Here is a 24,040-nt window from a genome sequence, read left to right on the forward strand (position 1 = left end):
TTTTGTTTGGGACCGATCTTATTTAACCTTTTTATTACTGACCTTGGCACAAAGAGCGGGAATGTGCTACTAAAGTTCGCGGATGACACGAAGCTGGGGGGTATTGCTAACACGGAGAAGGACAGGGATACTATTCAGGAAGATCTGAACCACCTTGTAAACTGGAGTAATAGAAATAGGATGAAATACAATAGTGAAAAGTGCAAGGTCATGCATTTAGGAATTAATAATAAGAATTTTGGATATACGTTGGGGGCGCATCAGTTGGAAGCGACGGAGGAAGAGAAGGACCTTGGGGTACTGGTTGATAGCAGGATGACTATGAGTCGCCAATGTGATACGGCTGTTAAAAAAGCAAATGCGATTTTGGGATGCATCAGGCGGGGTATTTCCTGCAAGGATAAGGAGGTGTTAGTACCGGTGTATACGGCGTTGGTGAGACCCCATCTGGAATACTGTGTGCAGTTCTGGTGTCCCATGTTCAAGAAGGATGAATTCAAACTGGAACAGGTTCAGAGACGGGCTACGAGGATGATCCGAGGAATGGAAAAACTGCCTTATGAAAGGAGACTCAAAGAGCTTGGCTTGTTTAGCCTGGCCAAAAGAAGGCTGAGGGGGGATATGCTCGCCCTATATAAATATATCAAGGGGGTTAACGTTAGGGAGGGAGAGGAATTATTTAAGTTTAGTACTAATGTAGACACGAGGACGAATGGGTATAAACTGGATATTAGGAAGTTTAGACTTGAAATTAGACGAAGGTTTCTGACCATTAGGGGAGTGAAGTTCTGGAATAGCCTTCCGAGGGAAGTAGTAGGGGCAAAAGACTTTCCTGGCTTTAAGACAAAGCTTGATAAGTATATGGAGGGGATGTTATGATAGGATCGTTAATTTGGGCAATTGATCTTGAATTACCACCAGACAGGTCTGCTCAATGGTCTGCGGGGAGATGTTGCATGCGATGGGTACTGAGTTGCTGCGGAGAACTCCTTCTTGGGTGCTGGCTGGTGACTCTTGCCCACATGCTCAGGGTTTAGCTGATCGCCATATTTGGGGTCGGGAAGGAATTTTCCTCCAGGGCAGATTGGCAGGTGCCCTGGAGGTTTTTCGCCTTCCCCTGCAGCGTGGGGCACGGGTCGCTTGCTGGTGGTGTCTCTGCAGCTTGAGGTCTTCAAACCATTTTTGAGGATTTCAATAACTCGGTCCTGGGATAGGGGTTGTATAAAATTGGATGGGTGGGGTTCTGTGGCCTGCCTTGTGCAGGAGGTCAGACTAGATGATCAGATTGGTCCCTTCTGACCTATGAGTCTATGAGTCTATGAGTCACTGGGTGAGGGCTCGAGCTGGTTTGCATTACCAAATAGGGAAGGGACCCCTATGTATTGAACCCAGTCCTTGCTGCTATCAATTCAGCCTGGCAGATGGGTTCCACCTATGTCCAGGCTGAAGGGGTCCCTGGGGGGCTTAGGGGGTTCGTGGGGGGCATAGAGATCTAGGTCCAGGCTGTAGGGGTCCCTGGGGAGCTCAGGGGTTTGGTGGGGGCACAGATACCTGCGTCCCAGCTGCAGGGGGCCCAGAGGGGCTTAAGGTCTGTCACAGAGTGTGGTGGAATCTGGCCCTGCACCCCTCTTCCAGGGACACACAGTGACTCAGCCAGCCAGTAAAACAGAAGGTTCTTTTGGCCAACAGGAACGAAGGATACAGCAGGGCTTTTGAGCACAACCAGGACCCGTCAGTTGAGTTCTTCTGGGGGTTCAGGAAGCTTAGTTCCCAGTTTGGGATTGCCTGAATTCCAACTACCCAGCTCCAAACCAAAACTGAACTAACTCCCTCCAGCCGGCCCCTTCCTGTGTCTAGCTTCCCGGTCAAAGGTGCTGACCTCCTCCCCCCTACCTAGCTCGAGTTACAGGCTTAGGTCCTGTCCCTCACCTAAAGTCACCCCCTGCTCTCCCATCCCCCACACAGACAGTCCCCACTCCATCACAGTAATGCCCAGAGCATTTCCCGCATGGAGCAAGAGTGACACCGTGTGGCCAAGCAGGGTAATGCCCAGAGATTTCCCGCATGGAGCAACAGTGACACCATGTGGCCACGCAGGGTAATGCACAGAGCATTTCCTGCATGGAGCAACAGTGACACCATGTGGCCACACAGGGTAATGCACAGAGCATCACACCTACGTAGAGGCTGTAGAGATCCCTGGGGGGGCTTAGGGGTCATGGGAGGTACAGATATGTACGTCCAGGCTGGAGGCATTCCGGGGGGCTTAAGGGGGTTCGTAGAGTCACAGATACCTACTTCCAGGATGGTCGGGATCCTGGGGAAGTTAGAGGGGTTGTGGGGGGCATAGGTACTTGCGTCCAGGCTGTAGAGGTCCTGGTGGGGATTAAGGGCTTCCTGGAGGACACCAATATCTACATCCGGGCTGAAGGGGTCCCTGGACGGCTTAGGGGATTGTGGTGAGCACAGTGATCCCTGGGGGTATAGGGACTGGGTGAGGGGCACAGATACCTATGTATGTCCTGGAGGGGTCCCTCGGGGGGTTCTTAGTGGTATTGTAGGAGACACAGATACCTACGTCCAGGCTATAGGGATTCTGGGGGGGCTTAGGGCTTTGGGGGGCACAGATACCTACATCCAGGCTGGAGAGGTTCTGGAGAGGATTAGGTGTTTTTGCGGATGGCAGAGATACCTATCTCCATACTCTAGGGGTCCCTGGGGGGCTTAGGGTTTTTTGGGAGGCACAGATATCTATGTCCAGGTTGGAGTGGTTCCTGGGGGATTTAGGGAGTTCCTGGGGGACACAGATACCTAGGTCCATGGTGTAGCGGTCCCTGGGTGGATTAGGGGTTTTCTGGGTGACACAGATACCTACGTCTAGGCTGTAGGGGTCCCTGGGAGGCTTAGGGGGTTTGTGGGGGGAAGAGATACCTACTTCCAGGCAATAGGGCTTCCAGGGGGAATTAGTGTGTTGGGGGGGCAGAGATACTTAGGTCCAGGCTGGAGGGTTCTCGGGGGGGGGGGCTTAGGCAGTTTGTGTTGGGCACAGATATCTGCATCCAGGCTGGAGGGGTCCCTGGGGGGGCTAAAGGGGTTTCTGGTGGGCACAGATAACTACCTCCAGGCTGGAGGGGTTTCTCAGCACTTAGGGGTTGTGGGGGGCACAGATACTTCCATCCAGGCTGGAGGGTCCCTGGAGGGCTTAACGGGTTCATGTGGGGGCACAGATACCTAAGTCCAGGCTGGATGGGTCCGGGGGGGCTTATGGATTTCAGGGAGCACAGATACTTATCTCTAGGCTGTAGGGGTCCCTGGTGGGATTAGGGGGTTTTGGGGGGCCCCAGATACCTAAGTCCATGCTAAAGGCGTCCCTACAGGTGCTTATGGGTTCGTGGGGTGCACAGATACTTATGTCCAGTCTGGAGGGGTCCCGGGGGGGTTGAGGTTTCGTGGGGGGCACAGATACGAACCTCCAGGCTGTAGGAGTCCCAGGGGGGCTGTGGGGGTACAGATATCTACATCTAGGCTGGAGAGGTCCTGGGGGGTATCGGGGGTTTGTGGGGGGCACAGATACCTAGGTGCAGGCTGTCGGTGTCCCGAGGAGATTAGGCGGTTCACTGGGGGCTCAGATACATCCAGGCTGGATGTGTCCTGAGGAGCTTAGGGGGTTTGTGGGGTGCTCAGACACCTGTGTCCAGGCTGTAGGGATCCCTGGGGGGTTAGAGGGTTCGTGGGGGTCACAGATTGGGACTTCCAGGCTGAAGGGGTCGCTTGGACGTTTAGAGGGTTTGTGGGAGCACAGATACCTACGTCCAGGCTAAAGGGGTAACGGGGGTGCTTAGGGGATCGGGGCGGACACAGATACCTACGTCCAGGGTCTAGGGGTCCCGAGGGGATTGGGGGTTGAGGGGGGAACAGATACCTGCGTCCTAGCTGAAGGGGTCCTGGGTGGTTTAGGAGGTTCGTTGGAGTCACAGATACCTACATCCAGGCTGTAGGGGTTCCTGGGGCATTCGGGCATTTCTGGGGGTCACAGATACCTACGTGCAGACTGGAAGGGTTCCAGCCTAGATGTAGGTATCTGTACCCCCACAGCCCATCTCCTTTGACCATAAGCCCTCCCCCGGATCCCTCCAGCCTGGATTTAGGTATCTATGCCCCCCACGAACCCGCTAAGCTCCCCAGGGACCCCTACAGCCTAGACGTATGTATCTGTACCCCTCAGAAACCCCCTAATCCCCCCGGGACCCCTACAGCATGGACTTAGGTATCAGCATGGACCACAATCCCTAAGTGCCGAGACACCCCTCCAGCCTGGAGGTAGGTATCTTTGCCGAACACAAACTGCCTAAGCCCCCCGCCACCGGGAACCCTCCAGCCTGGATCTAGGTATCTGTGCCCCCCTAACACACTAATTCCCCCTGGACGCCCTATTGCCTGGACTTAGGTATCGCTGCCCCCCACAAACACCCTAAGCCTCCCAGGGACCCCTACAACCCAGACGTATGTATCTGTACCCCTCAGAAACCCTCGATGACCTAAGCCCCCCCAGAATCCCTATAGCCTGGATGTAGGTATCTGTGTCCCCTACAATACCACTAAGCCCCCCCAGGGACCCCGCCAGGACATACATAGGTATCTGTACCCCTCACCAAGTTCCTAAACCCCCAGGGATCACTGTGCTCACCACAACCCCTAAGCCGTCCAGGGACCTCTCCAGCCCGGACGTAGATATTGGTGTCCTCCAGGAAGCCCTTAATCCCCACCAGGACCTCTACAGCCTGGACGCAAGTACCTACGCCCCCCACAACCCCCCTAACTCCCCCAGAGTCCCGACCATCCTGGACGTAGGTATCTGTGACCCTAAGAACCCCCTTAAGCCCCCCAGAATGCCTCCAGTCTGGACGTAGCTATCTGTACCTCCCATGACCCCTAAGCCCCCAGGGATCTCTACAGCCTCTACGTAGGTGTGATGCTCTTTGCATTACCCTGCGCGGCCACATGGTGTCACTGTTGTTCCATGCGGGAAATGCTCTGGGCATTACTGTGATGTAGTAGGGACTGTCTGTGTGGGGGATGGGAGAGCAGGGGGTGACTTTAGGTGAGGGACAGGACCTAAGCCTGTAACTCGAGCTAGGCAGCGGGGAGGGGGTCAGCACCTTTGCCCAGGAAGCTGAACAAAGGAAGGGGCTGGCTGGTGGGAGTTAGTTCAGTTTTGGTTTGGAGCTGGGTTGTTGGAATTCAGGGAATCCCAAACTGGGAACTAAGCTTCCTGACCCCCAGAAGGACTCGATTGAGGGGTCCTGGTTGTGCCCAAAAGCTCTGCTGTATCCTTCATTCCTGTTGGCCAAAAAAATCTGTTTTACTGGCTGGCTGAGTCACTGTGTGTCCCAGGAAGAGGGGTGCAGGGCCAGATTCCACCACACTCCGTGACACCCCCTAAGCCCCTCCGGGACCCCTGCAGCCTGGACTTAGGTATCTGTGGCCCCCACCAAACCTCTGATCCCCCAAGGGACCCCTACAGCCTGGACCTAGATATCTGTGCCCCCCACGAACCCCCTGAAGCCCGCCAGGGAACCCCTACTGCCTGGACATAAGTATCTGTGCCCCTCACGAACCCCCTAAGCCCCCCCAGAGACTCCTACAGCCTCGAAATAGGTATCTGTGCCCCTCACAACTCCTTAATACTCCAGACCCCCTCCAGCCTGGATGTAGATATTTGTGACCTCCAGGAACCCCCTAAGGCCTCCCCAGGACTTCTCCAGCCAGGACATAGGTACCTCTGCTGCCCACAAGCCCCCTAAGATCCATAGGGCCCGCATCAGCCTGGTTGTAGGTGTGTGTACGCCATACAAACCCCCTAAGCTCCCCAGGGCTCCCTTCAACCGGGACGTAGGTATCTGTGGAACAACAACCCCTTAAGTCCCCCAGGGACCCCTCCAGACCATACGTAGGTTTCTGTGCCCCTCACCAACTCCCTAAACCCCCAGGGCCCTCTCCAGCCCAGACGTAGATATTTGTGTCCCCCATGAAGCCCCTAATCCCCACCGGAATGCCTCCAGCCTGGAGGTAGCTATCTGTGCCCCCCACGACCCCTAAGCCCCCCAGGGATCTCTACAGCCTGTACATAGATGTAAAAGCAACAAAGAATCCTGTGGCACGTTATAGACTAACAGACGTTTTGGAGCATGAGCTTTCATGGGTGAATACCCACTTCGTCAGATGCATGACAAACCACGTGTGTGCTACTCCGTGCTTTACCCTGTGTGGCAACATGGTGTCGCTGTTCTTCTATGAGAGAAATGCTCTGTGCATTTCCCTGGGTGACCACAGTGTGTCACTGTTGCTCCATGCGGGAAATGTTCTGTGCATTACCCTGCATGGCCACACGGTGTCACTGTTGCTCCATTCGGAAAATGCTCTGTGCATTATCCTGCATGGCCACACAGTGTCACTGTTACTCTATGCGGGAAACGCTCTGGCCATTACTGTGATGGAGTGGGGACTGTCTGTGTGGGGGATGGGAGAGCAGGGGGTGACTTTAGGTGAGGGACAGGACCTAAGCCTGTAACTCGAACTAGGCAGCAGGGAGGGGGTCAGCACCTTTACCCGGGAGGCTGGACACAGGAAGGGGCCGGCTGGAGGGAGTTCAGTTTTGGTTTGGAGCTGGCTTCTTGGAATTCAGGGAATCCCAAACTGGGAACTAAGCTTCCTGAACCCCTAGAAGGACTCGACTGACGGGTCCTGGTTGTGCCCAAAATCTCTGCTGTGTCCTTCGTTCCTTTTGGCCAAAAAAACCCTTCTGTTTTACTGGCTGGCTGAGTCACTGTGTGTCCCTGGAAGAGGGGTGCAGGGCGGTATTCCACCACACACCGTGACACCCCCTAAGCCCCTCCAGGACCCCTGCAGCCTGGACGTAGGTATCTGTGCCCCCCACCAAACTTCTGAGCCCCCCCGACCCCCTACAGCCTGGACCTAGATATCTGTGCCCCCCACGAACTCCCTAAGCCCCCCAGGGACCCCTTGAGCCTGGACGTAGGTGGAACCCTTCTGCCAGGCTGAACTGATAGCAGCAAGGACTGGGTTCAATACATAGGGGTCCCTTCCCTACAATGTAATGCAAACGAGCTCGAGCCCCCACCCAGTGACATGGGAAAATTTTACATACGCATCCCTAGGTGCCTCAAAGAGGCAATACTTCCCCTCTCACAAGCACAGAGTCTGGCTGTAGCAGAAAATGTTTAATAACGTGAGATAAACAACATAGCATTAAATTGGGAAAACACCTCAACTAGGCTGTGTCCTTTTCCCTGGGCTCATGAGTCCAGCAATCCTCAAATCACCCCAAGGCTCCAAAGTCCAATATCTCCAATGTTTCAAGAGTCCAGCAACCCCAAAATCACCCACAGTCCCGTAGACCCAGAGTTCAAGAGTCTATCTGCAGGGTTTTTCCCCCTGCCAGCCTGAGTAGAAAGGGGCACCTTACGTGATCCACTGCCAACTGCTCTGCCTCTCCATGGGATTCTGCTTTTGCCTTCCCCACAAACTTCTCAGCTCGGTCCACCAGTTGCTCTGCCAGCTGACCTGTGTTCTGCTCCAGCTGTCCCCCAAAACTGCTAGACTCACCTCACTCCGTGGGCCACTCCCACAAATTGCTCCTGTCTGCCAACTACTGTGCTCTGCAATACAGTTTCAGAGTCCCCCACAAGCTAACAAATCTTTTCAGTGATTTCAGCTCAAGAACCTAGAACTTCAACTCTTAAGAGAATTAAATATCAACACTGCTATTCAACTGTTAAAAGGAAAAAAGGTGCAATTGGTAACTCTAGCTCACCCAAGGAGCCCACTCCCTTGTCTAACTAGTGCCACTCAATTGGTGGTGAGAATCACTGTCTCAAAGCAGTTTCACAGTTCCTCATCCACACAATCAGAGGGACAACACTCCACATCTCATGCCCCAACAACAAATAAACGGGATACAACAGCTGCCAAAGCAACCATCCCAGGCTGCCGTGGCCGTGTCAGGCGGAGTGGGTATGCCTATGCAAACACGATCAGCTCCTGAAATTCTTTTCCACACTCGCCATAATTCACCACCAGATGTCAGGGTAGAGTTCATCCTGCTTCTGCTTACATAGGTATCTGTGCCCCCCCACCACAATCCCCTAATCCCACCGGGACCCATCCATCCTGGATAAAGGTATCTGTGCTCCCCACAAACCTCTAAGCCTCCCAGGGAACCCACAACCCCAGATGTAGGCATTATATGCCCCACAAACCCCCTAAGACCCACAGGACCCCTCCAGCCTGTAGGTAGGTATCTGTGACCCCCAGAGCCACACAAAGACCCTTGGGACCCCTACAGCATGGATGTTTGTATCTGTGATCCCCACAAACCGCCTAAGCTACCCAGGGCCCCCTACAATCGGGACATAGGTATCTGTTCCCCCCAACACATCTAATCCCCCCCAGAACCCCTCCAGCCTAGACGTAGGTATCTCTGACCCCACGAATCCCCTAAGCCATGATGGGACCCCTCCAGCATGGACATAGGTATCTGTGCCCCCACAACCCTCCTAAGACCCCCAAAACCCCTCCAGCCTAGACGCAGGTATCTGTGCCCCCCATAACCCTCCTAGGCAATGATGGGATCCCTCCAGCCTCAACATAGTTAACTGTGCCCTCACAACCCTCCTAAGCCCCGCGGAATGCCTCTAGCCTAGATGCAGGTATCTGTGCCCAATACGAACCCCCTTAAGGCCCCCAGGACCCCTCTTGCCTGGATGAAGGTATCCGTGCCTCCCACAAACCCCTAAGCCCCCCCAGGATCCTTATACCCTAGACATAGGTATCTGTGCACCCTCACGAAACCACTGATCCTCCCAGCGACCCCTACAGCATGGACGTAGGTATCTGTACCCCAAAATGCCCAAGAGTAACCCCGGGACCCCTACAGCCTCGGAACAGGTATCTGTGCCCCCCCCACATCTCCCTAATACCCCCAGAACCCTTCCAGCCTGGATATGGATATTTGTGACCTCCAGGAACCCCCTAAGCCTCCCCGGACTTCTCCAGTCTGGACATAGGTATCTCTGCCCCCCACAAGCCCCCTAAGACAAATAGGGGACCCACCAGCCTGTTTGTACGTGTGTGTATGCTGCACAAACACCCTAAGCTCCCCAGGGCCCCCTCCAACAGGGACGTAGGTATCTGCACAATCACAACCCCTTAAGTCCCCCAGGGACCCCTCCAGACCGTACGTAGGTTCTTGTGCCCCTCACCAACTCCCTAAACCAACAGGGACCACTACAGCCTGGACCTATGTATTTGTGCTCACCACAACCCCCTAAGCCACCCAGGGACCTTTCCAGCCTGGAAGTAGATATTTGTGTCCCCCATGAAGCCCCTAATCCCCACCGTAATGCCTCCAGCCTAGATGTAGCTATCTATGCCCCCCATGACCCCTAAGCCCCCCAGGGATCTCTACAGCCACTATGTAGGTGTGATGCTCTGTGTACTACCCTGCGTGACCACACGGTGCCACTGTTGCTCCATGCAGGAAATGTTCTGTGCATTACCCTGCGTGGCCACACGGTGTCACTGGTGCTCCATGTGGGATATGCACTGGGCATTACTGTGATGGAGTAGGGACTGTTTGTGTGGGGGATGGGAGAGCAGCAGGTGACCTTAGGACCGGACACGTGCTCAGCCTGTAACCTGAGCTAGGCAGGAGGGAAGGGGTCAGCACCTTTGCCCGGGAAGCTGGACACAGGAAGGGGCCGGCTGGAGGGAGTTGGGTTAGTTCAGTTTCGGTTTTGGTCTGGGTGGTTGGAATTCAGGGAATCCAAAACTGGGAACTAAGTTTCCTGAAGCCCCAGAGGGACTCGATTGCGGGATCCTGCTTGTGCCTTCAAGCTCTGCTGTATCCTTCGCTCCTGTTATCCAATAAACTTTCTGTTTTACTGGCTGGTTGAAAATCACTGTGAGTCCCAGGAAGAGGGGTGCAAGACTGGACTCCCCCACAGTCTGTGACAGACCCTAAGCCCCTCCGGGACCCCTGCAGCCTGGATGTAGGTATCTGTACCCCCGACCAAATACCTAAGACCCCCGGAGACCCCTCCAGCATGAACTTAGGTATCGGTGCCCCCCACAAACCCCCTAAGCCCCCCAGGTACCTATAGAGCCAGGACATTTGTATCTGTGCCCTATAGGGACTCAATAAACCCCCGGGGACACTCCAGTGTGCATGTAGGTATATGTGCCCCTCAGAAACCCCCTAACCCCCCAGGAACCCCTACAGCCTGGACGTAGGTATTTGTACCCCCACAGCCCCCCTAAACCCCCCGGGACATCTACAATCTGGACGTAGATATCTGTGCCCCTCACAAAACCTCTAACCCCCCCCGGGACTGATACAGCCTGGACATACGTATCTGTGCCCACTCAAACCCCTAAGACTCCCTGGTACCCGTACAGCCTGGACATAGGTATCTTGGGCCACCAAAAATCCCCTAAGACTCCCAGGCTGCCTCCAGCCTGGACGTAGGTATCTATGCCCCCCACTAACCCTCTAAGCCCCCCTGGTACCACTACAGCCTGGATGTATGAATATGTGCCCCCCACAAACCCCCTAAGCCCCCCTGGGACTCCTAGAGCCTGGAGATTGGTATCTTTGTCCCCCCAAAAAACTCTCTAAGCCCCCCAGGGACCCCTACAGCCTGGACGTAGGTATCTGTGCACCCCAAGGCCCCTAGAATCCCCCGTATCCCTACAGCCTGGATGTAGGTGTCATGGTGCTGCCCGTGGGAGCCAGCTGAGGTCACTCAATGAGGGTGAACCGCAAACAAAACAGGACAGACAAATTCCAAACACTGCTGGTTATTTCAATCCTTAGATTTATCAAGCCAGCACAAAACAGCTTCTGTACTACCTCACTCGTTACTTAGAAGTTTAAACCACGCAGTTCCCTTAAAGTACCCAGCCTCAGGCCTCCATCCAGACACACCTGTCAGATATGATGATGATTCCTGAAAATCTTACTTCATTATGTTAAAGAAAAGATTCTTCCGATCCCAGAGGATCAGCTACATACCCAGGTTCAATTATAATTTATATCTTACCTAAAATACATGCTATAGCCAATTCTTATTAACTAAACTAAAATTCATCAGAAAAAAAAAAGAGAGAGAGTGCTGGTTAAAAGATTAATAGACATATCGACCTGAATTCAATTCTTCAGGTTCAGATACATAGTAGAGGTGAGCTTGTAGTTGCCAAAAGTTCTTTTAGAAATAGTCCATAGGTTATAGTCCAATTTCCATATTCAGGGTGGCTCCAGTCAATGACTGGGGATCTCAATCCTTGTGGCTTAAGGTTTCCCCCTCTTGAAACCCAAAGCAGATCTGAGATGAAGAAGGATCGTGTCCCAGGGTTCTTATACATTTCCAGCAGCCTTTCGGCCTGAGAAGACAATAGGCTTAACTCTCCTTCCAAGCATCCTGGCAATTAGTACAGAGTAATTTATTCATTAAACAGTTCAGATACAGGTTACCACAACCTTCAAAGAGACACATAGACAATAATACTATTTCACTCAAGTGTCATCATAAATGTTAATATTCCTTTTTTGCTCTTTGAATTAAAACTATAGCAATAGACAAGACTTGTTTGCTTACATCACAAGACCTGAGCAAACATCTCCCCTTCTACCTTTAACAATGCAGACTTGCATTTCAAAGCTCTGTTCATTTACATATCTTGCTAACCACTTCTTAAGGTTCACCTATGGGTCAGATCAGTCGGTGAGGTGAGTTAATTAACACTTTCTGGCCCTGTCACCTTTCAATGAGATATTATATTATACTTATAATGTCACAGTCGCGGTGAGTCGACTGCTGCAGCACCCCGTAGACTCTGCCTGTGTCTGTCACTGAGCTGGAGTACAGCAGTCGAGGGGAGAGCACTCGATGTGTTGCATCTACACTAGACGCGATATATTGACCCCCGCTGGATCGATCGCTGCCCACCGATTCGGCAGGTGGTATAGACATACCCCAAGTATCTGGTGATCGGAGCTGGACCCCGGAGGGGGACACATTGAAGGAACTTAGGACCTAAGGTGCTTCTATTGTCAACTGTCAGGGCTGCTGTGGCTCAGAGGAGGGTGCTTGACTGCCTGGCAGGCTTCGGCGCCACAAGCCTGGGAGGCAGGAGAAGTGAAGCGGCCACGGTGTGCTCAGGGTGCTAGTGCTTGGAGCAGGGGTGAGCTGGGGCGAGAGGGGGTGCCACAGGGCAGAGCGGGGGAGTTGCCACAAGAGGGGAGCCTCAGGGTGGAGGGGGGGAGCTGCCACGGGTGGGGCACCTCAGGGTGGGGGCGCAGGGGGGGAGGGTGCAAGGTGGAAGTTTTGCCTAGGGAGTGAAACATCCTTGCACCGGCTCTTCCCCATGCCCTGCCTGCAACCAGCCCTGCACCCCCTGCCCTGCCCTGCCCGCAGCCAGCCTCTGTCTCCAGACAGCCCTGCACCTTCTGCCCTGCCCCACACCAGCCGCATCCTCCCTGCCTTACTTGCAGCCAGCCCTGCAGCAAGCCCCTGACAAACCCCCAGCCCTGTCTCCAGCCATCTCCTGCTGCACCCCCCTGTGGCCTTGCCCAAAGCCAACCAGCCCCCCACATACCCAGCCTGCACCAGCCCTGCACCCCCTGTCTGCAGCCGGCCCTGCATCCCCTGCTCAGTCTCCAGCCAACCCGATGCACCCCCCTGCCTGAAGCCAGCCAGCCCCACACCCCTTACCCTGCCTGCAGCCAGACCCTACCTCCAGCCAGCCCCATGTCCACTGGTGCCCTGCAGTACCCAGGGCAGTAACCCTGTACTTCTGCTTCAATGATGGGGGCAGGGAGCAGCTGGGACCCACACATGTGCACACCCTAGGGTGACCAGACAGCAAGTGTGAAAAATCGGGACAGGGGGTGGGAGGTAACAGGATCCTAGATAAGAAAAAGACCCCAAAATTCGGAATGTCCCTATAAAATAAGGACATCTGGTCACCCTAGCACACCCTCAGGACTCCTGAGTTCCATTGCTGGGTTTCCTATTGGTTCCACTGCTGGTTGTTTTCCTTTTCCTGGGGGACTTTGGGAAAGTTGCTCCCCACCCTAGGGCTCTGTCCCCAGAAGTCAAATGGGGATTTCATACTTTCCCGCTATTGGAAAATGCTGGGAGAATCTCCCAGCAAAAGTTGCTCTGACAGTGCTAAGCAGCATCTGACCATTCAAGGTCGGAGCGCACTGCCCAGGAGGAGTGTTTGGCCCTGGGGTTTCATTTCAGCCCAGTGTAGAGAGAGGGGCCCAGCCATGGAGTTTGGCTCAAGAAGACCAAGTCTCCACTTTGTTAAGGACGTTTTGAATTTCAATCCTGTGCTCCAAAGTGATTGGTGTCAGTTGCAAATTTTAGAAGCATGGTCTCCACTGCATTTTCCTAATCATTCATGAAAATATTGAATAGTACCGGACTCCGGACTGATGCCTGCCAGACCCACTATGTACCCCCTCTCCATTGGACAGCCAACACTGGAGAAGGGCTCCTGGAGTCTGGGCTTTCAACCAGCTCTGCACCCACATTACACTGATTGCAGCTGGTCTGCATTTCCCTCGTTCGCTTGTGAGAATGTCCTACGGGACAGTGTCAAAAGCCTTAGTAACTGCAAGCTAGATCCCATCTACTGTTTACCCACCTCCACCAGGCCCGGAACCCTGCCGAAGAAGGAAATGATTTGTTCTTGACAAATCCATGCTCACTAGTCGTAAGAACCAAATTATCCTGTAGGTGCTGCTGACAAACTGAGTGTTTAAGAATGTATTCCAGTATCTCTCCAGCTATGGCAGTCAGGCTAGCTAGTCTGTAAGTCCCAGGGGTCTGTTTGTTCCCCTTTGAAAGATAGGTCCTGTCTTGTTCATGGATGGGAAGATGTTCTTTTTCAGGGATCTCAGACGAGAACTGGGGCACAACACCTGGTTTGTTAAGGCCACAAAAACGGAGGCAGGAACCTCTTCTCTCCTGCTGGCAAAGAACCCCAGGTACCTAAAAGATAGGGACTCACATCCTTGAAAGGGCTTTAAAAAGGCAGTGGTTAAAAAGTTTGGCCCCGACCATTTCTTGTTTCCACAGACTAGACATTTAGCAAACTTTAGAATTCCTTGGTGCTAAAACACCATGAAACTCCCCTTTCTTCTTCACAGAGGGCTTCTACACCCCTTCTCTCACTCAGGCTCACAACTGCCCAGAATTCGAGAACTGTCCCTGTTCCCATTGGACAAATGGGAGGAGCCTGAAGTACAGAGAAGGCAGGTGACCTACCCAAGGGTCTACACAGCAAGGCGGTGGCAGAGCCAGAAAGAGAAGCCACCAATCAGACTCCTGTTCTAACAGACAACAAATCCCTCCAGAGGCAGGGATAGAGCTCAGGAATTGAGATGGTGGGAAAACTTCATTCCAACTATTTCTGTCCGAAAATCCCATTCAGACTAAACCAGTTTGTTTCTCAGAATCATAAGTGAGATGGAAGTTCTTTGCAAAAAGATTTTGTTGTAGAACAAAAGCATCTCCTGTTTGTCATAGTGTGTTAAATTGTGTCATCACACACAAGGAGGAGACACTTAGATCTTGAAAATTAGATAAGATGCTTCAGTCTGAGCTAAGTCGTTGCTGCTCTTAACAATTCCAAAATAAAAAAATACAAATAAAAAAGACTGTTTCCGCTAATCTATTATGTCATAATCTGTTCTGAGTAAAAGTGATGGGACACCTCATATTATGCACTACTCCTAGTGACACTCTCCAATGGATCCCCATCCTCCACCCACCATGAGGTAGGTAAGAGTGGATCATTATTATCCCTACTTGAAAGAGGGAGAAGCTAAGGCTGAGAAAGGAGAATTGACTTGTCTTAGGTCACACAGGTAGGCAGTGGCAGGGTTGGGAATAGGACCCAAGAGCCCTAATTTTCAAACTAACCATCAGATCTTGAATTTCAGACATTGAATGACCTGAATAATGTGTTCTCAGATGAGCTTCAGACCAACAACAGTGCACAGTAATTATTCAGCAAGTATTTGAGGAGAACTGCAATGTTAGAGAGAATCATCAATTGCTCAGAGACAATTAATGCAGAGAAGCAACAAAATTTGTCAAACATAGAACTGGTTCTGACTTATTTCCTTGGTCTTAAAAAAGAATAACAAGGACCTGAGTTTCCTCCCTGTCAATAACCCCTGCTCAGCCAATCAGGATAGAGACTGAGGATGGGAGGCTGAGGATTCTTACCAGAGAGTACAAAGGATGGCCTAGGTCACCTGTGGGGATCACTCTCCGAGCACTATTTCAGTCCCACATTTTTGGGTGGATCTCTCACAGTGGGAGCTGCAGATCACTCCCCCGCAACACACACACACACACACAAGCACACCTGCTGGTGTTGAGAGGGGAATAGGAAAAAGGAGAAAAGAAGCAAGAGAAGAAGAGAAAGGAGGGAAGGATGGATGGAGGAAAAGCTGAAACAAAAAGGACAAACCCTTATGTCCCCATTGATTCTAAGGGACAAAATCCCAGGTGCGCAATAAAATTCTGCCTCCTTAAGCTCGTGTTTTCTATGCCTAGAATTCAACTCTCACCAGATGGATCAGACTGAACAGGTCTCAAACCTCCAGAAGGCTCTTACCTTCTAAACAGGGACAGCTGTTTTCTAGTAAAATCACTACAAGGGAAGGAGAAAATTCAAAAGAGGTTCATCCTGGTGCTCACATCTGTGAACCCGAATACTTTATCAGTCCTCAAGGAGAGACCTGGAGAAGGAGACTTGCTGACGCAAAGCCACAGGGGTCTCTGAGGTTTCCCTGGCCCCTCGCCCCTGTCCTGCCTGGCTGATGTCAACCTCTCTCTGTGTGGTCACTACATCCCCATCTCCTTTGACCAATAGTCTGAGGTCCTGCAAAAGGCCTTTGTGATGTCACTGCCACACCCCTCCCTTGCTGTGCTAATGTCCTGCCCCAGGCCAGGCACTTTGGAGGTTTGAGCTACTCCCTGTGGATCACCCCACTCAAGGAGTGTTCGTTCTAGGAAGCAAGCCGGCTAGACAGTAAAACATCAGATGCTGCTCCCAATGCTACGCTCCATTTTTCAGAAATTAGTCGACTTTATGGCCAGAAGAGACCTTAAGAGCATCTAATCATATAATCATAGAATATTAGGGTTGGAAGGAACCTCAGGAAGTCATCTAGTCCAATCCACTGCTCAAAGCAGGACCAATCCCCAACTAAATCATCCCAGCCAGGGCTTTGTCAAGCCTGACCTTAAAAACCTCTAAGGAAGGAGATTCCACCACCTCCCTAGGGAACCCATTCCAGTGCTTCACCACCCTCCTAGTGAAAAAGTTTTTTCCTAATATCCAGCCTATACCTCCCCCACTGCAACTTGAGACCATTACTCCTTGTTCTCTCATCTGCTACCACTGAGAACAGTCTAGATCCATCCTCTTTGGAACCCCCTTTCAGGTACTTAAAAGCAGCTATCAAATCCCCCCTCAGTCTTCTCTTCTGCAGACTAAACAAGCCCTGTTCCCTTAGCCTTTCCTCATTAGTCATGCGCTTCAGACCCCTGATCATTTTTGTTGCCCTCTGCTGGACTGTTTCCAATTTTTCCACATCCTTCTTGTAGTGTCGGGCCCCAAACTCGACACAGTACACAAGATGAGGCTTCACCAATGCCGAATAGAGAGGAATGATCACATCCCTCGATCTGCTGGCAATGCCCCTACTTATACAGCCCAGAATGCCATTAGCCTTCTTGGCAACAAGGGCACACTGTTGACTCATAGCCAGCTTCTCGTCTAGTGTAACCCCTAGGTCCTTTTCTGCAGAACTGCTTCCTAGCCATTTGGTCCCTAGTCTGTAACAGTGAATGGGATTCTTCCGTCCTAAGTGCAGGACTCAGCACTTGTCCTTGTTGAACCTCATCAGGTTTCTTTTGGCCCAGTCCTCTAATTTGTCTAGGTCCTTCTGTATCCTATCCCTACCCTCCAGTGTATCTACCACTCCTCCCAGTTTAGTGTCATCTGCAAACTTGTTGAGGGTGCAATCCACACCATCCTCCAGATCATCAATGAAGATATTGAACAAAACCAGCCCCAGGACCGACCCTTGGGGCACTGTGCTTGAAACCGGCTGCCAACTAGACATGGAGCCATTGATCACTACCCGTTGAGCCTGACGATCTAGCCAGCTTTCTATCCACCTTACAGTCTATTCATCCAGCCCACACTTCTCTAACTTGCTGGCAAGAATACTATGGGAGATGGTATCAAAAGCTTTGCTAAAGTCAAGGAATAACACATCCACTGCTTTCCCCTCATCCACAGAGCCAGTTATCTCCTCATAGAAGGTAATTAGGTTTGTCAGGAATGACTTGCCCGTGGTGAATCCATGCTGACTGTTCCTGATCACTTTCCTCTCCTCTAAGTGCTTCAGAAGTGATTCCTTGAGGACCTGCTCCATGATTTTTCCAGGGATTGAGGTGAGACTGACTAGCCTGTAGTTCCTCGGATCCTCCTTCTTCCCTTTTTTAAAGATGGACACTACAGTAGCCTTTTTCCAGTCATCCGGGACCTCCCCAGATCTCCATGAGTTTTCAAAGATAATGGCCAATGGCTCTGCAATCACATCCGCCAACTCCTTTAGCACCCTCGGATGCAGCGCATCCGGCTCCATGGACATGTGCTCGTCTCCAGTTTTTCTAAATAGTCCCGAACCACTTCTTTCTCCACAGAGGGCTGGTCACCTTCTCCCCATGCTGTGCTGCCCAGTGCAGCAGTCTGGGAGCTGACCTTGTTTGTGAAGACAGAGGCAAAAAGTCATTGAGTACACTAGCTTTTTCCACATCCTCTGTCCACTAAGTTACCTCCCTCATTCAGTAAGGGGCCCACACATTCCTTGACTTTCTTCATGTTACTAACATACCTGAAGAAAGCCTTCTTGTTACTCTTAACATCTCTTGCTAGCTGCAACTCCGAGTGTGATTTGGCCTTCCTGATTTCACTCCTGGATGCCTGAGCAATATTTTTATACTCCTCCCTGGTCATTTGTCCAATCTTCCACTTCTTGGAAGCTTCTTTTTTGCGTTTAAGATCAGCAAGGATTTCACTGTTAAGCCAAGCTGGTCGCCTGCCATATTTACTATTCTTTCTACACATTGGGATGTTTTTTTCCTGCAGCCTCAGTAAGGATTCTTTAATCCTTTAGAGGATTGGAACTGATTTCAGTGGAGTCACATGTTTGCTAGGTTTTTATGCATTTGCACAGGAAAATATTGAGTGTTTCCATTCATTTCAGGGATCCCTATTCAGTGGAACTTCTCAACATAACGGAAAAGCAATTATTTTTGTTGAAGGAAGAAGTTTATAAGGTGGCAAAGGGACTTGAACCAAGGACCCTTTGATTTTCAGTCAAACACTCTACTACTGAGTTACACCCCCATCGCTGCTGTGGGGGTAAATTGGTGATCTTAAAGATATTGAAGGACAGGCCCTGCCTCAGAGATCTCCTGTTCTCTTCCCAGACCACAGTGCTTTTAAAAATGGGGTTTCATTAAACTTATAGATACATGGAGACACCACAGCTTGCACACCCACCCACATAGCTTCCCCCAGTGACATAACTACCACCTCTCGGGGAGATGGATTAACTACACGGACGGGACAGCTCTCTCCCCTCTGCTTAGAGCATCTTCATTCTATATGAATAGGTAGGAAAGAACCTCCTGAATGGACAGTAACCAATTTATCAAATATTGCTGGGTCTGCATTCAATATGGGTAACTGGTTGTATTGGGCTGGATTAGTAGGAGCATTTCCAGGAGATCGAGAGAAGTGATTATTCCCCTCTATTCGGCACTGGTGAGGCCACATCTGGAGCATTGTGTCCAGTTTTTGCCCTCCCACTACAGAAACAAATTGGAGAGAGTCTAGGGGAAGGCAACAAAAATGATTAGGGGGCTGGGGACTTACGAGGAGAGGCTGAGGGCACGGTCACCCAGAGGGGGGGGACAAGTGGGGCAATTTACCCCAGGCCCTGCAGGGATCCCATGAGAATATAGTATTCTATAGTATTGCAACTTTTTTTTATGGAAGGGGCACCCAAAATTGTTTTGCCTCAGGCCCCCTGAATCCTCTGGGCAGTTCTGTCCACTCCACCTCCTTGACTCATTCTCCTCCCTCTGAAGCCCCACCTGTGCTCTGCTCTCACTCCCATTTGGCCACTTCACACTCCTGCTCTTTCTCTTTGGCTGAGGCCTGCTGGTCCACCTTTTGCTTGCTCCTCTCCTCCCCGAAGGCCTCCTTCTGTCTCTCCACCCCTGCCCCCAAGGTCTGCATGCTGCCCCCACCTCTCTGCCCTTCCCCTGAGACTCACTCTGTCCAGGATTCACACCTCTCTGCCTCTCCTGAGACCCACCTTGCCCAGCACTCACACCTCTCTATCCCCTCCCCTGACCTGCCCTGTCCACCACCCACACCTCTTTGCCCCACCTATAAGACCGGCTCTGCCCACCACTTGCACCTCTCTGCCCCTCACCTGAGACCCACCCTGTCCACCTCTTTCCTCGGTCATCTCTTGTTATTCCTTGAAACATCAAGGATGGAATAAAAAGCTGAGTTTACTCCAGGGTGAGGAAAGAAAGGAGCCACCAACCCCCTGGCAAAGCTCAGTGCCCCAGAGAAAACCTGCCCCCTGCTATTGCAATCCCTGATGTGCTGGGGATAGGATGGTAAAGGAACTGTCTGAATGATCAAGGCAGGAAATGGACAACAATCTACAGGAACGTCATTGACCACAAACACACTCTCCTCATGCTCCAGCCAGAAGGGAAATGAGCAGGAATTCTTGCAGTTCAGCCAGGGACACACTTACACAATGGCACAGCAGTGTGTGTGTTGTGGAAGCTGGTCTGAGGGAACAATTGGAATTGATCACTCAGTGAGAACAGAACTGGAGTGTAGTGAGAGACCCATCTCAAGCAAGTAGTTGTGGCCGAGTGGATAAGGTGATGGGCTAGCAATCTATTGAGGTCTCCCTGCGCCGGTTCAAATCCTATCAACTGTGGAGGAAGTTGTGGTTCTTCAGTTTCAGCAGAGCTGGGTCTCATCTCACTCTCAAGCTGTCTCTACGCTCTTGGGTAATGTGGCTTTAAAGTGTTTCAATTAAACAGCTGTTGCATGTCCACACTATGCCCCTTGGGTCACCAGAGCACATCCAGGCTAGATTCTTGGATGGCCAAAGAGAGCAGTGCATTCTGGGTAGCTGTGCAACTGGCTGTGGGTCCTGTGGGAAGGGTTTGCAAAGCCTCACAGGCTGGTACAGCATCACATGATGCAGGTTTCTCTATCCCATTGTTCCATGGGAATCCTACTAGATTGCCTGCTGCTTTTCAACTGCAATGTGCCTGGTGGGGTAGTGTGTGTGTTGGGGAAGAGTGTGTGGGCACACTGTCTCTAAGTTCAGACAGCTGCTGCAAGCAACCAGTCCTGGGGAAGGGGATAGCCCCAACATCAGCCCCTGTTTCCCTCACTGGCTCAGCTCAGCACAGCAGCCTCTGTGACACACACACACACTGCTGCCTGCTTAGCTCTGTGTCAGGGGTGCTGGAACAGGGGGTTAGAGGGCTTTGGCCCCACCACTCTTTACTGGCTGTTAGGACAAATGATGGAGTGGGGGGAAGGGTGGAGTCTTGGAGGGAAGAGGTGTTCTGTGGGTGTGGACTCTGGGGAGGGGTGGTGTGAATGTGGGTCCCTGGGGAAGGGGTGTCATGGGAGCACCACAGTTCAGACAACAGTGCCCCCACACACACTGTAAGGAAGCTCCTGTCGCCCCTGCTCTGTGTTAGTGGCGCGGGAGAGAACAGCCTTCCACGGCAGTGATTTGCTCCCCAGGGCTCCGGCAGGGGGGCTCAGGCAGCGATTTAAAGGGCCCGGGGCTTTGGCCTCTGCAGGGAGCCCTGGGCCCTTTAAATCACCAGCTTGGGGAACCTGGGCTGGGCTAGCACAGCGTAACCGCTCTTGCCGGTACCCCATACCAGACCGGACCAGCTTACTTTCACCTCTGGAAGGTCCTCACCTGGAGCAATAACTGGTTAAAAGCTAGGAAACAAAGAGTAGGACTAAATGGTCAGTTTTCAGGATGCAAACAGTAACTAGTGGTGTCTATACTGCGACTATTCAACATATTGATAAACGATCTGCTAAACAGCGAGGTGATAAAATTTGCAGATGATCCCAAACTACAGAGGATAGTTAAGTGCGAAGCAGCCTGTGAGGAGCTAAAAAGAGATTTCACAAAACTGGGTGAAAGGGCAACAAAATGGCAGATGAAATTCAATGTTGATAAATGCAAAGTGATGCACATTGGCAAACATAATCCCAACTCTACATATAAAACGATGGGATGTCAAATAGCTGTTGCCACTCAAGTGAGAGATCTTGGAGTCACTGTGGATAGTTCTCTGCAAACATCCACTCAATGTGCAGTGGCCAGCAAAAAGCAAACAGAATGTTGGGAATCATTAAGAAAGGGATAGAAAATAAGAGAGAAAATCTTATTGCCGCTTTATAAATCCATGGTACGCCCACATCTTGAATGCTGCATGCAGATATGGTCACCCCATCTCAGAAAAGATGTATTGGAATTGGAAAAGGTTCAGAAACGGGTATGGGGTGTTTGCCATATGGGAAGAGAATAATAAGACTGAGACATTTTGGCTTGGAGAAAAGATGACTAAGGAGGGTTATGATAAAGGTCTATAAAATCATGGCAGGTGTGGAGAAAGTAAATAAGGAAGTATTACTTATTACTTCTCATAACACAAGAACGAGGGGTCACAAAATTAAATTAATGGGCAGCACGTTTAAAACAAACAAAAGGAAGTATTTTTTCACACAATGCACAGTCAACCTGCGGAACTCCTTGCCGGAGGATGTTGTGAAGGTCAAGACTATAACAGGGCTCAAAAAAAGAGCTAAATCGATTCATGGAGGACATGCTCTGAGCCAGGATGGGCAGGGAAGGTGTCCCTAGTCTCTGTTTGCTGGGAGCGGGTGACAGGGGATAGATCACTTGATGATTACCTGTTCTGTTCATTCCCTCTGGGGCACCTGGCTTTGGCCGCTATGGGAAGACAAGACACTGGACAAAATGGACCCAGTCTGACCCAGTCTGGCTGCTCTTAAGTCCCTATGCTCCTTTCATACAGATGCCTGGGATTCTGCCTCACAATGTGTCCCTGAGGTCTCAGCCAAAATGCCCAGACTGGCAAACACTCTGGGCTCCTGAAGCCTCTGCCCCCCACCTAGTGCCTATGGCTCATCCCTGCCCCTTGCTGCTGCTCCTTGCTGTAGAAGGTGAAAGGAGCGGAGGAAGCGCAGGAGCCTTCTGGGGACGCAGATCTGAGGCTTTGGGAAAGACACATTGTCTGAGACATCAGAGCGCTGTAAACCATGCAGCCACCCCCTCAATCAGGGGCCTGTTCCAGCCCTGAGTCTGGGCTACCATGATCCCTCCCGCAGAGCAGGGTGCCTACAGATTACAGCCTGAAAATAGGCATGTGACACTAATTCCTGTTCTCCCTGACAGGGTCTGACCTAGACCAAGTGGCACCCCAGGCAAGACATGTCTTCGGTGCCCCCCCATATGTTAAAATTTTAAGTATCTTATTTTTCATTGCATTTGTAGCTCAGTTCATGATTTCAAAGCACAATTTTGATGCATGATTTTCTCTGTCATATAAGATGCTAAATTTGCAGGCTAGGTTCTGTAAACCTGGATTTATTCATGCCATATATAAGCAAATAAAACAAATGCATTTTCTATAAGGATATAGAAACTTTTTAATTTTAACCGTAACTGAAACGTACTAACATCTAGAAATGGAACTGTCACCAGCACAGGGCTGGCCAGGATTAAATAGTGTTACAGTAGGAGACAGCGTTAGGATTTAACCCCAGGCCTTTAGTTGAAAGGTGGCTTCTCTCACCTTTCCCCCATGAACTGAAGCGCAGCATTAAAGAGATCCAAAGATTGGCCAATGGCATTTTCAAGTGCTAAAATAGCAAGCGATGTCGCTCTCTCACTGGCCATCAGTGTCTGAAGATGTGGTTTAATGAGCCAAAAAAAAAACCTAGCAGCTGCTGAAGTAGTTCAGTTGGGAGAGTGCTAGACTAGCAGGCTACTCTATCCAGCTTTGTGCACAGGTGGGATGTTTTCTGAAAGGTGCAGCAGTTCCTTTAACTGCCACGAGTCCTTCATTTCAGGCTATGCAGCAGGAAAAGACAGCATGGGCTTCTGCACCGAGTTGGCCCACCTGACCTTTCATTCTTCTCTTGCTCTTTGTCAGCAAGGAGAAGAAGAAGAAGCTCTCCCTCAAGCTGGAGTCACACGGGCCAGGTAAGGACGACTTCCTGAGTGCCGGCTCCAGTCCTCTGCTCTGCCAGCTGACCTATTGAAGGGCTGCCACCACTTTCTCTAGGTTTGTCCATCGGTCTGTGGCAGGGTGAGCAACAATCAAGCAGATGGAGTTTCTGTAGTGTAGTGGTTATCACATTTGTCTAACATGTAGACTCATAGACTCATAGGTCAGAAGGGACCAATCTGATCATCTAGTCTGACCTCCTGCACAAGGCAGGCCACAGAACCCCACCCATCCAATTTTACAACAACCCCTATCCCAGGACCGAGTTACTGAAATCTTCAAAAATGGTTTGAAGACCTCAAGCTGCAGAGAAACCACCAGCAAGCGACCCGTGCCCCACGCTGCAGGGGAAGGCGAAAAACCTCCAGGGCACCTGCCAATCCGCCCTGGAGGAAAATTCCTTCCCGACCCCAAATATGGCGATCAGCTAAACCCTGAGCATGTGGGCAAGAGTCACCAGCTAGCATCCAAGAAGGAATTCTCTGCAGCAACTCAGTACCCATCGCATCCAACATCTCCCCGCAGACCATTGAGCA

At 51.3% G+C, this 24,040-nt stretch overlaps 1 protein-coding gene and 1 pseudogene across 6 annotated transcripts in view; one reads left to right on the forward strand and one right to left on the reverse strand.

Moving 5' to 3' along the window:
- LOC127031107 (zinc finger protein 707-like) overlaps positions 1–24,040 on the forward strand; it is a 769,794-nt gene that overhangs the window by 435,117 nt on the left and 310,637 nt on the right. The window lies entirely within an intron of this gene.
- The window catches only part of LOC127031106 (zinc finger protein 345-like), a 565,317-nt pseudogene that overhangs the window by 262,615 nt on the left and 278,662 nt on the right, over positions 1–24,040 (reverse strand).

Source organism: Gopherus flavomarginatus, chromosome 11 (assembly GCF_025201925.1).
Source record: "Gopherus flavomarginatus isolate rGopFla2 chromosome 11, rGopFla2.mat.asm, whole genome shotgun sequence".
Taxonomy (NCBI): Eukaryota; Metazoa; Chordata; order Testudines; family Testudinidae; genus Gopherus; species Gopherus flavomarginatus.